The following is a 12,863-nucleotide window of genomic DNA, read 5'->3' on the forward strand; positions in this document are numbered from 1 at the left end:
CATTGCTATGGCCCTGGTACAAAATAAATAAAATGTACATTAAGAATTTACATCTTTTGTTTCATTTCGGAAGGTGTGAAGACATGATAAAAGATATAAAAAAGAGAGGGTTAAAAAAATCCTTGAATAAAACCCCCCCTCCCATCCTTCTTCTTATCTGCAGAACAATACTCCCTTACTCTTTTAGATGGATGATAAATTCCCTGAGAGGGAGGCTGCAACAGCTGTTGGCAGACAGGGGCAGATATGAGAATAGCAGCATAGGATGAGCGAGCATTAAAAATTAATACGCTATTTAGCCTAGGTGTATTTTAGGTATTTGACATTTTCATGTCCGGGACGGACTAAATTTATTCATAGTGCGAGGGGGGAAAAGGAGGGGGTAAAAAATAAATAAATAAAAGAAGGGTGGAAGATTTCAGCAGGGGTGGTGAGAGAGCAGTAAGTGAAGGCCATTCTCTTTTTATGGTCAGCCTTTGCTTCAGTAATGATAGGTGGTAATGCTCGGAGACTGAAGCTCATTATGGTGTGGTAATAATTAGCGTGCCGCACAAAGGAAACGATTTGCTGCTTAAGCCTTTGCTTAAGGTTTTTTTATATTTTGTTTAGAGATTATTGTTTTTCTATTGTCGAGTGATTGGATGAACTGTGGAGGTCTGTGTCAGTGTACGTGAGCGTGCACGCGCGCGTGTGTGTGTGTGTGTGCGCGCATGCATGTGAGTGAGAGAGAGAGAGAGAGAGAGGAAGAGAGAGAGATACATGGGCCTGACAGTGAGAGTGGAAATCCCAGCTTCTTCAGTGATTAATTACTAATGCTCCCTCAGAACATCTCCCTATCCCTCACTATCTAATCACAGTGAAATCTAAGACATGTCCTAAGAGGAGGACTCTCTCTCTCTCTGTCTCTCTCTGTCTCTCTTTCTCTCTCTCTCTCTCTCTCTCTTACTTTCTTATCAAATACTTTTATACATCAAGCTTGTAGCTTCTTTCTACTGTGCTCTTTATCCCTCTTTCTCTCTCTCTGTCTTTCACATTTTTCTTCTTTCATTCAAACTGTTTTTTTCTCTCATACGCTCCCTTTTTACTCACTTCACCTTACAGTTTACCTCCCACTGTCTCTGTATTGTTTCTAATCTCTGTCTCTCTGCTTTCATTGATATTTTTATTAATTTCTCATCCCTTTTTCATCCATGTATCATGTATTATTCTCTCTCTCTCTATCTCTCTCTCTCTCTTTCTTCCTCTCTCTCTCTCTCTCTCTCTCTCTCTCTTTCTCTTCATTCTCTGCCCATTCCCTGTATTCTCTTTCCCAGAGCACGTTACACTGCTCTACTCTTATCCACATATTTCTCTTTTTCTTCCTTCCACTCCTCCCTCACCTCCCTCTCCGTACTTCTCGAGTGTTATATATATACATACACTCAGATCCCCTTGGGTAATATTTAGCGATAGCATGTTTAACACCATAGCCTTCCAGTCACAGCTCCTCTCATCATCCTTAAAGGCAGGGAGTGGAGATGTACTTGTAAGCATGTTGTATGCAGCTTCATCTCTAAAAGGAGAGAAAAAAGGATGCTTTTATTTAACAGTTATAGCTATTACAGACAGGATCACAAAAAAAACTCAAGCCACGGATAATTTCCACAGATATCCCTGACTACAAAGAAGAATGGAAATCAAAGCAGTGCTGCCATTTAAAGAGACAGAGGCAGAGAGAGAGAGAGAGAGAGAGAGAGAGAGAGAGAAAGAGAGAGAGAGAGAGAATCTTCTTAGAGGACAGCAATATGCTTCATTCTTTCAGCTTGTAAAGTCATGGCAGAGCTGAAGTTACCACTGGTGACAGGTAGACAGGACAGAAGAAATGACAGGACGAGTATGTTCTCTCCTGAGACCTCCACAAACCATGCAGGAGACAATAAATGCACATGAACACACACACACACACACACACACACACACACACACACATAGCTAGTTTTACATCAACTCCCTATGTTGTAGAACAGCGTGTCTCAACTGTGTTCGTCTATGTTTTGATTATACTTCTGTGTGTGTGTGTGTGTGTGTGTGTGTGTGTGGATACTTTGCTGGCTGTTTTTGCACAAAAAGTACAAAAATCTCCAAATCTGCCAGGACCAGCTAAATTATTCTAAATGAATACAATGCTTTTGCAGAAAGACTGTGGGGTGCACAAAACAAAACTTTCTCCTTGTCTTTATCTTTTAAGACTTTTTAGCTCCTAAAAACAGATTCACAATAACAATGAAACAATTCTGAAGGTATATTTGGAGATGGTGATCGTGGCTGATTCTATTTCACATTTTTTCTTTTAGCAAATATATTTTTAAACATGTTTTAATAAAAATACACAATGAATGCAGAAACGTACACTATAAACAACACTTAAAATACATAATGCCAGTTGTGCAAATGATTTCCTTTCCACACATAATATAAGATATAAAACTGTACATTAAAGACACGTGTGACCCACATGACCTGCTTTTGTACAAAACAAGTTTGTGTGTTCGGGTGAGTACAAGTGTGTGTGTCTGAACTGCAGCATGGGTGCAGTTCGTTTCCCCCGGTGGCAGGGCTGCTGGAGTGTTGGAGTGGATGTGCCTTTGAGGCCATATCCAAGCAGATTAGCGTCTCTCCTTATCATTCAAATCAAGCCCGCGCTCCCTTTGAAAAACATATTGTACACATCCCCTCCCTCTGTCCCCTCAGTCGCCCCTGACGACAATCTGCGGCCGTGATGGCTGCCTCACAGGAGCCTCCAGAGTCCCTGACAGATACCAAAGAGAGAGAGAGAGAGAGAGAGAGAGAGAGAGAGAGAGGGAGAGACAGAGAGAGAGATTGTTAAGGGACCGCAGAGGGAGGATTTGTCCCAAACCCTCTTCTTCCCCCTCATCATCGGTGTGTGTGACAGCAGCTGGGTAATTGATATATGGACCTGGCTGTCTCTTCCTGCCGTCCATGTTAAGGTCAACTTATCTACATATCACCCCTGATTTCTCCACTCCTATTATTTTCACTCTCCAGATATTGACGGGCAGATTGAGAAGGTGGGGGGAAAAAAAAGAAGGGAAAGAAACGTGAGAGAGAAGAGCGCCTTTATTCCCGAGCCTAACCCTTGCCTGTTATCAAAGTAACTTCCAGCTTATTAGCGACAAAGGGCCTTTTTCTCCCCCCCCAACTCCCCTCCACCCCCCACCCCTCCTTTCCTCCTTTGTGCCGGCCATGTTCGCCAGCGTTTCCTGAATTAAACTGCTGGCTTCCTGTTCTTTTATATGCATGGCCACATCTGGGGGAGCTTGCTCGCAGCCCCGCTGCTTAATAACAATCACCTTCCCTTTCACTCGCCCCTGATTGTTTCTAATTCACTCTGACAGATAGTGGCTGACAAGCCGCCCGCGCCTCCTCCCTCCGTGACCCCGGCTCACTCACCGCACTTATACCGCCTGTCATTTTTAATATTTGATTTTCGGTTTTAAAGTTATGCGCTTTGGCCCGATGATGAAATCAGTGTTTAAAAAAACGAACGGCAAAATAGAGCACTCCTTCTCCGTCTCTCTCTCTCTCTCTTTCTCTCTCTCTCTCTCTCTCTCTCTCTCTCTCTCTCTCTCTCTCTCTGCTTTTCCACAACTCCATCTCTTTTTGTTGGCCGCTGCATTCCATCATCGTCTCTTTGTTCTTGTCCTCATTTGTGTTTTGAAGCACTCTAGAAAATAGTTGTTGTTTTGACTTTAAAAAGTTAATTTACCTTACTCTCTTAAAGGCGTAGTCTCATGGGAAAAGTGGCTTTAGTCGCTTCCCATTGAATTTATCAGTAGTGTGAACTGTTTCTGAATTCAGCATCATTTAGGGCAAAGAGTAAGAATACAGGAAGTGTATCTGTGGTAAAAACACATCAACCAAACCATGTTTAGTTGTAAAGAAAGCTCAGGGTAAAATGTCTTCGCACTGATTTTGTCTTAAATCCACTTCTTGGCATTGTGTCATGGCCCTAATTTAGATTTTTAATCTTTTTTTCGCCCTGATTGATTAATAAAAATAAATACATTTAGAGCTGTCTCCCAGCATCATTTCTTCAGAGATCACGATGACAGCGTCTCAACCACAGCTTCTCCAGATGTTGCATGTAGCCGCCTGAACCCTCCTCTCCGTGATAGTGAGACTGACCACGGTGAGGGCAAACATTTAATTCAGCAATTATTTAACAATGGCCACAGGCACACACAGGTTTATGAGTTTCCATCTGCCCACACTCAATTGATCCCCATTATAGTCACACAAACATGCATAATATGTATATCAGGTATAGGCCCCAGCGCCGGATCGTTGAAGGTACGGATGGATACATCGACAGTTAGATGGATAGCATAATGTGAGAAATCCATTCGCTTATTCAATAAGAGCGCCGGCCAGGTTTGACTGAAAATATGCAATTTAGTTAGTCAATCCAGCAATGGCTTCTTAAGTGCTGTGTTAAGAGACTTGCTAATGCAATTTAATTTCTTTGTGAAGTCTACAGCGAATAGTAAAGCAAAATAGAAAGACATGAGTGTTCAGGGATAGAAACAAAGGGATATAAACTCACTAATACTAGTCTAGAAATGGTCTCTTTACAGTTTGATTGTGTTCTGAGACTTTTGTCCCGCTCTACTAGATATATGAAATCATTCTTTATTATCCATATTCGTTTCTCACTATTCACATGTTAAAATGCGGTGCTTTTGCAACTGGAAATAACTATGGAATGAACATATATATGTTTTTTTCCCAGTTGCAAAAGCTCCTCATTTTAACAGAGATTCAGAGTTAAAAGTAGTGTTATATGCTTCCAAATGATGCATAATGCAGGGGCAGCCAATCAGCAAAGACCTCATATATGAGGCATTACTTGGACGCATATCACTCTACTTTTAACTTCATTCTAAATCTAGCTTTGGTAATAATGATAATACAGTTGCTGTTCAGAATGCTACATTTCCGTTTAATCGTACACATTCTGTTTATCACTACACAAATATACCATCTTACTCACCCCCTGAATCCATTGTAGAGCACTTCTCAGTCATACTATTGTTCAAACGCAAATCAACAGAAATGTATTTTTGTCTCACAACATTCAGAACACCCACACTACGCACGTACGAGTGAATGCACTGTTCCTCTCCATCAATAGCTTTAAGATTAAAACTAAACTAACGTGATAACAGCAGAAAAACCCACCCACCATAAAAGCCTTGCATCATTTCAGGACGCTACAGAGCCCTGGGCGAGCCTGAGTCCAATATTTCATTTTTTCTCTCTCTCTCTTTTTTTTCTCAAACGACAAAAACAGAACTAATTGGAGTACCACTGCATGTTTTCACTAAAGGCACAATTTAATTACATTTGAACTGGGAACGAGTATTTTGGGAACATGGTATGTTCATTCAAATAAATGGAGCGAACGAAAAGCAATATTTGTTTTGCTTTGATTAGCAAATCGGCAGGGTAATTTGTTAAGAGAGGGACAGAAAATCTCTGCCTGGAACCCAAACTCAGGTTTTATTTTTCGGCCAAGACGTAAGTCCTAAAGGTGCAGGCAAACACACCCACACACACACACACAAAAGCACACACTTCTCCTCAGAGCGTTTATACTTCCGCTTAAATCTTAATGAACCCCGGCCTGAGGGTCTGTGACGCTGGACTGGATTAGGCTGCCTGTAACCTCCTGGCCTTTGGTGGCACTGCTGATAAATACTTTATTAATAACTTTCTAAATAATGTAAAGAGTATTGTTGTCTCAGAGGTTGTATTAATAAACATGAATGAATTTATTTGACTTTAACAAAGCATGATTAATGCACATTAGGCTGTGTATTGCTCAGTCTACCGCTTCTTTCCCCTCCATCCCCACCCCAAAAGAAAGCACACCCATCACCATTAAATATTTATGGCATGATATTAATGGTTTTGTAAAGAAAATATCAAGTTATTAATCCTCTGATTAACAACTGATTAACCTTTTTATTAAACACGTGATCCGTGCATCACCGATTCAGGATATGTCGCCCAAGTGTGTTGTGGAATAATTATTTTTTGTGTCTTTTTTAATTGCAAAAATCGCACGGCTGACTGTTTTTCTGCTTTAATTTTTTCTTTCTTTTTTTTTTTTTCCTTAAACATGCTCAGGAAGACACACACACACACACACACACACACACACACTCAGATCGAGAGAGGGAGAGAGAGAGAGAGAGAAAGAAACGCACTCACACGCATTCAAACTCAAACCCTACATCAGATTTGCTGTCCTGGTAAAGAAAAGCTGCACATCTTAAAACAAAAAGGGCTAAATATAGTGGGAGATTTTTGAAGACAATGGGGTTTAACTCATATATCCGTTTATTCCTCTGTTATTGGCATGAAGAGGAAAGTAGAGAAAACACACAGCACTGATGGACAAGCGCTCACACGCTCTCATTTTTTCTCTGCTCATCTCTCTGCTATTGTGTGTATTTTTAGGACTTGTCTTAGTCCGTTCAAACACAATTATGCTTATGTTTCACATGTGCCAAGAGTGACTTCATCTCAAGCACAGAGGGGAAAGAAGAGAGGAAAAGAAAAATCATATTTTGTCAGACAGGTGGAGATGAGAATAGAATAGGAATGTTTCATTATGTTTGTTTGTTTCTCTCCCGAATATCAGTCATGCTCCAACTGCCAGTCAGTCAAATGTTGTTTATAAAGCAAATGTAAAAGTTTGAACTGCAAACGATCTGTACAAGTTAAACAACGAAAGAACTAATGGAAAAAAATATTAAAAATACAGGTTGTTGTACATGTTCTTACCTTAGTGCACATCGTGTCACGTAAAGTTATTTTTTGTGGCCAAGAACTGCGCTGGAACCATGTTTTCATTTGAAAAACTGAGGATAAAATAACTATTTTTCGTTTTAACTGAGACTTCTGAGTCTTCGTTCTTGGGATATTTGTAAAAAGGTATATAACACAAACTGCAGGTCAGTTGTAACAAACTTTAGATTTTTACCATTTCACTGGGTTAAAAAAAAATTAAATGAAACAAAAAACATTTCATTCGAACACACCCTGAACACACAGCAAAAGCAGAAGGTCCTAGTGGGGCAATTGGTGAGGGGATAAGTGCTTTTTTTTTAGTTTTTTTTTAATGCCTGGTCTTATGATGGACTGACTCACATTCAGTGGGGTGTTGTTTTCATTTACTCTGTACTCTGTACATGCAAAATAAAAAGTATTTTACATTGAGTTCACATCACCGAGTCTTCTCACTATTTTTCCTCAGTGTGGAACTCTGACGTTGCAGGGCTTCACTGCCTTTCTTTCAATGTAAAAAATTCTTCTTCTTCTCTCTCTCTCTCTCTCTCTCTCTCTCTCTCTCTCTCTCTCTCTCTCTCTCTCTCTCGCTCTCTCTCGCTCTCTCACTCGCTCTACACTGGCCACCCTGGGATTCCTCTCAGTCAAGCACACACTCCTCCAAAAACAATTATCTTTGAACTTGCTTTTAGTGCTGTTTGTCCTAATTACAGATCATTTTCTCTGTCACATTTCTACTTTTATTGCCGTTTTGCCCTGAATGTTGATCCTATTGAGGTTCAACCTTATTTTACTTGCTGGAACACCCCTAAGACCTGGATTCATCTCATATTCCCCTGTGTTTTGCACTCTCTCTCTCTCTCTCTCTCTCTCTCTCTCTCTCTCTCTCTCTCTCTCTCTCTCTCTCTCTCTCTCTTTCTCTCATTCTGTGTCTCTCTTTTCAAATTTGATTTTTTTCCTTCTGATTCTAGTGCTCTTTTTTCTTCCTTTTTTCCCTCTTTTTTTTTTTATAAATGTATTATTTGTAGTATTATCTAGAAATTTAATTAGGCCTGAGATTTTGTCCCGAAGTTGAGCCCACGATTTAACTACCAAACACTGAGCCACATCGTCAGGTTTGGATTCCAAAAAACTGACCTGTAATTCTGAAAAATAAAATAAAATGGAATCTATTTGAGTTTTTTGGTTTAATTAGATATTGCTCTTTACACATAACATACAAAAATATCATAACAGCGCTGGAAAATCAGGTTTTCGGCTAAAATCTATCGATTAAACAGCAGACATCACCTTGGCTGCTCTGTATTTCTCATTGCAAATGCAATCCGGCACGAAACACACCTTAAATTTTGGTGTGCAGTGTGAAAGAAGAAACATTTCATGCTCTAGTGTTATCCACTGAAATTGGACTTAGATCTCAAAATACAGAGGGAGAACATATGGCCCAATTTTCACTGGTACATTACAAGTTTAGAGAGAGAGAGAGAGAGAGAGAGAGAGAGAGAGAGAGAGAGAGAGAGAGAGAGAGAGAGAGAGAGCAGGAGAGCCCACGATGAGAACAAGAGTGCATGTGTGTAAGTGCACTGTGCGTGTGTGTGTGTGTGTGTGTGTGTGTGTGTGTGTGTGTGTGTGTGTGTGTATTTCTCCCTTTGCGCTGAGGTATGAGTTGCTTTAGGGCTTGCTAACTTCACTGCCACAGGGGAATGCTGGTGTATTTATAGTTCTGCTGCTACAGAGGTGGACTTCATGTAATTAAAACCCAGTAAAGGTGCTTAATACCTTCCCTTTTCCCCGGCTCTGGCCAATCATAATCTACTCCGCCTCTCTCTTTTAACTGTAACACACACCCGCACACTCACACGCATCCACACACACACACATCCGTGTCTACACACTCATACACACTGGCAGACAAGCACACACACACACCCCTAAGCCTCTTAGGGATCTGATTCAGCGTGCAGACACAACACGCGCTGGAGTTTCAAGGAGAGGTTTAGACATGGTGCAGGACTTTTTTCAATTAGAGGCGGCTCGCATGCAGCCCGATAGCATCACGGTGCAGCGGGACGGGTCACTGGCGGCCGATGGGATTAGAATCATGCGCTGGTTCTGCCAGAGCAGAGAGACACAAAACGCCTAACCAGCCGCAGCCCCTTCGCCCCAGTTCCGAACAAACCCCCTAATTTACACACACACACTCTTATAGACAGCTGTACGCCAGCACCTGGGAAGCAGCAGCTCATACTTTATCACAGTTATTTATCATTTTCTGCTGTTGAGCACAAACCAGTTTAAATAGATTCAAATTCCTGGCCATGTCTGTGATCATGTTTTATTGACTATAATAGTTACAGGACAATGCTGTCAGAGCTAACCGTATATAAGAGGAAACTTTGCAACCGATTTATTTCTTTTTTACCCAACAATTTCCCTGTACACACGGACTCGAATTAATTTGTTCAAAAGTTAGGAGTTTTTCATTTAACGAAAGAGTTTGGTTCATAAACGCTGCGAACCCATTTGCTACAAATCTGAATATTAAATGATCTTTAGTTATAACAGATGACTCGTAAAGCCCGGTTTTATTATTCTAATAAAGTTGATATTAATTATAATATAGCAGTAGTATGTCTTGGGGGTAAAACCAAATCCCAACAACATATGTCACGAAGAGAAAAGAAATGTATTAAAAAGTGGTCTTTAATGCATTTTAAAATAAAGCCATCCATATGGTCTTATTTGCTGATGTGAAAATGGTATTAAAGGTTTAAATAATCTACAAAATTCCCTGAATTCCCAGTTTTGTTTCAGAGATTTTTCAAATTTATTTTGTAATCATAACAAAGTTTTTCTATTAATTTATATCTAATAAAGTAAACAGAAGCGTATATTCTCTCTCTCTCTCTCTCTCTCTCTCTCTCTCTCTCTCTCTCTCTCTCTCTCTCTCTCTTTCTCTCTCTCTCTCTCTACACACTTGTATTTTTTCATAGCTCAGTTGCTCATCAGACAGGACGTTGCACAGTTAAGAGCACATAGAGTGTTAGTAGTGTTTTGAAGAGGCCCTTTGAGAACTGAGTGATGCATCCAGTACACACACACACACACACACACACATATATCTACTCCATTATACACACTGATGGGTTTCATTTACTACATGATACTATAAAAGAAAGACCTAGAGAGATCTCCTTTTTTCTTTTTACAGTCTTCCAGGCCACACCTCAACTTCACACATAAACTCATACATTTAGTGTTCTATTACTCACCTACAAATTTCTACATGGTCTTCCACTCTCATACTTAACTGAACACCTTCATCCATAGCGTTTCGGCCCCAACACTGTGGAATAACTTGCCGCACTCTCCGTCTCTGTGCCTCACTTTTCTCTTTCAAACCCAAACATATTCATTCTTTGTTACCTTGATTAATCTGCATTTGTCTTTATTGATACCACTTTCTCTCTCTCTCTTTCTCTCTCTCTGGAAAGTGTCCTTGAGTTGGAGAAAGGCGCTATATAAATTAAACGTATTATTATGATTATTATTATTAGAGTAAATGACTTGCTTCACAGTTCTTGGTTAAAGAGGAGACAGCAACAAATAGTCACAAGTCTTTCAGCTATCCACCTTCCAGCATGTCACCACAGAAGCATAGGTTTGACGTCTGTTGTAAAAGTGGCGGGGGTTTTCTGATGCTTCAGGTGTGTTGCTTTGTTTGTGACAGACCTCGGTAAAGGGTTTTGTTAATATATCATTCTCTGATCTTTAATGAGCCATTATTTTGCACTTGTTTTCCTTTCGGACACGTTTGTCACTTTGTCTGCACACTTCTCGATTCTTTACTCCTTTCCTCTTTGTGTGGATTGACACACAGAGTTGATTCAGAGTTCTGGGACTGGCACAGGTAACTAGTGGGACAAATCAAAGTCTGAGATTTTGGGGCATACAGCCCTTCACTCTTCCTCTGCTCCTCTCCTGGAACAGCTTTGGAGAAGGACTGTGGGGGTGGGGGAGTGGGGTTTGGGGGGTGGTGAGGTAGCCGAGTGTGGCACGTACCTGTCAGCAGGTACTCAAAATAATTGGTAAATGACTGCGGCGGGATAGAGAGGGCGCTCCCTGCTCCTCCTCCGTTTGATGAATATTTGAAGTCGCCAGGCAGTCATGGAACTGAGTGCTTAGAGCCTGGGCCATCGTAGGCTTCAGAAGAACAGCTCCAAGAACAGCTAGAATCTGGGACTTCAGCACTGTTCAAAACCTGGCAGAATTTACTCCTTCACTATTAAAAAAAAGCAAGAAAAGTAGCAATGCAGTACAAAACCATGCTACATCTCCTGAAGAATCTTTCAGTGAACAGATATTTTAAGTACATCTCATTAAAGTAAATTAGGTGAGAAAATGTGAAAAAAAATAAGGCCTACTTAGACTCTGGCTTTAGAACTTCTAACCATCTGCATAGACTTAATCTTCTTTGGCCCAGAGAAAATAACGTCAATTATGTTCATAAACATTCTAAGGTTTGACTCACCAGAGCACAATGCATCAGTCAGCAAAGTTCAGTCGGATTCAATTCATCAAATATATATATAATAACATATAATAATCTCAAATGTGCTGTAAACTGGAAATATATAATCAGTAGTTGTTTTTATAGAGCCTCTCAGTATATTTAAACTATTGGTTTTGAGGTATATATAGTATATAGTATATATATATCTGTTCTTATGGATATGAAAAGACACACACACACACATACACACACCCGTAAATGTACACTTGACACACTTACAGAGCACACTTCCATTACCAGCCCTCCTTCGTTCGCACACATTAAATCTCACCACCCTCTGTAATTTTGAAACAATGCCACGGAAAGTTCACTCAGATAATTACTCTGCGGACAAATGTGCTTTAACTTTGGGGAATCTTAGCTCCCTGCCAATTTGAGGAGCGCCATCGGGCTCTGTTTGTCTGATAATGGATGGTATTCATCTTCATCTTGCTCTTATGCCCGTCTCCAACTCACTTTACACCATAGTCAATTAAACCCCTTCGGCCCCATCTGTGCATAAAGGGATATATAACTCTTTTGACATTTGGCCACGGCCGTATTAGGCACACCCAGAGCACACGGGGAGAGAATGGCTCCATTAGCACGTTTAAAAGGCCCTGGCTTGACATGAGTCACCGAGGGGTTGGTGATTTGCATCTAGACCCTTTGGTTTTTTGCTGAGGACTTTTGGTTATATGGAGATATTACTGTGAGATTACAGCAGCAGTAGTTGGAGGTAGAAGGACAAGGGTACTGGAGATCTTTTAACTCAGGACACTGCTTTTTCTTTGAACATAACTGGAGCTTTGTTCCATTTGGAAGGTGTTCAGTGTCAGTGTCCGAGAGGGGGCTAACTGCTGAAGATGAAGGGCTTTCAATGTAAGCTGATGTTTCAAAGGAATGTTCCTTTTGAAACAAAACGGTTCATGTTTGCAGAACCTGGCGGAAAAGCCCAGGCCTTTTGCAGCCCCTCGATGTAGGGGAATGTGATTTGCTACAGTGGTGTTCTGTTGAGTGGTGGATTTATGAGGAGGAGGGAGATGCAGTGGGGGCTACTTCCACCACAGATAGGGCGTGTGGGGTAATGAGCCATGAGAAGCACATCCTATCCTCACGCTCCTTCAGGGCTGTCCGGACCTGACTTGAAGGGTCAGCTGCTGTTTAGCCACACGTTTAACTCACCACCTCCAGACAGCTCGAGGTGTGAAAGTCTTCCCTCGGGACCTGGGCCGCGCTTACCCTTTAATGCTGAGTCACAGGAGAGTGGAGACAGTGGAATGTAGTGTACACAAAGCTTCACTTCAAAAAATAGCTGACTGGAAGGGGTCTTTGTAATTATATATAAATATATATGTATATTAACCCTTAATCTGTAATCTACAGTGGCCCACACGTCAGTTTAATTAATTACTCATTAAAAAGTACGTACTCTATGTGCTACAGTATGCATGTGAGT

General features: G+C 40.8%; 1 protein-coding gene across 2 annotated transcripts in view; it reads left to right on the top strand.

Annotated features, from left to right (window-relative positions):
* The window catches only part of LOC136676737 (zinc finger protein 536-like), a 205,424-nt gene that overhangs the window by 73,977 nt on the left and 118,584 nt on the right, over positions 1 to 12,863 (top strand). The gene's annotated exons all lie outside the window — the stretch shown is intronic.

The sequence above is a fragment of the Hoplias malabaricus genome, chromosome X2, assembly GCF_029633855.1.
Source record: "Hoplias malabaricus isolate fHopMal1 chromosome X2, fHopMal1.hap1, whole genome shotgun sequence".
NCBI lineage: Eukaryota > Metazoa > Chordata > Actinopteri > Characiformes > Erythrinidae > Hoplias > Hoplias malabaricus.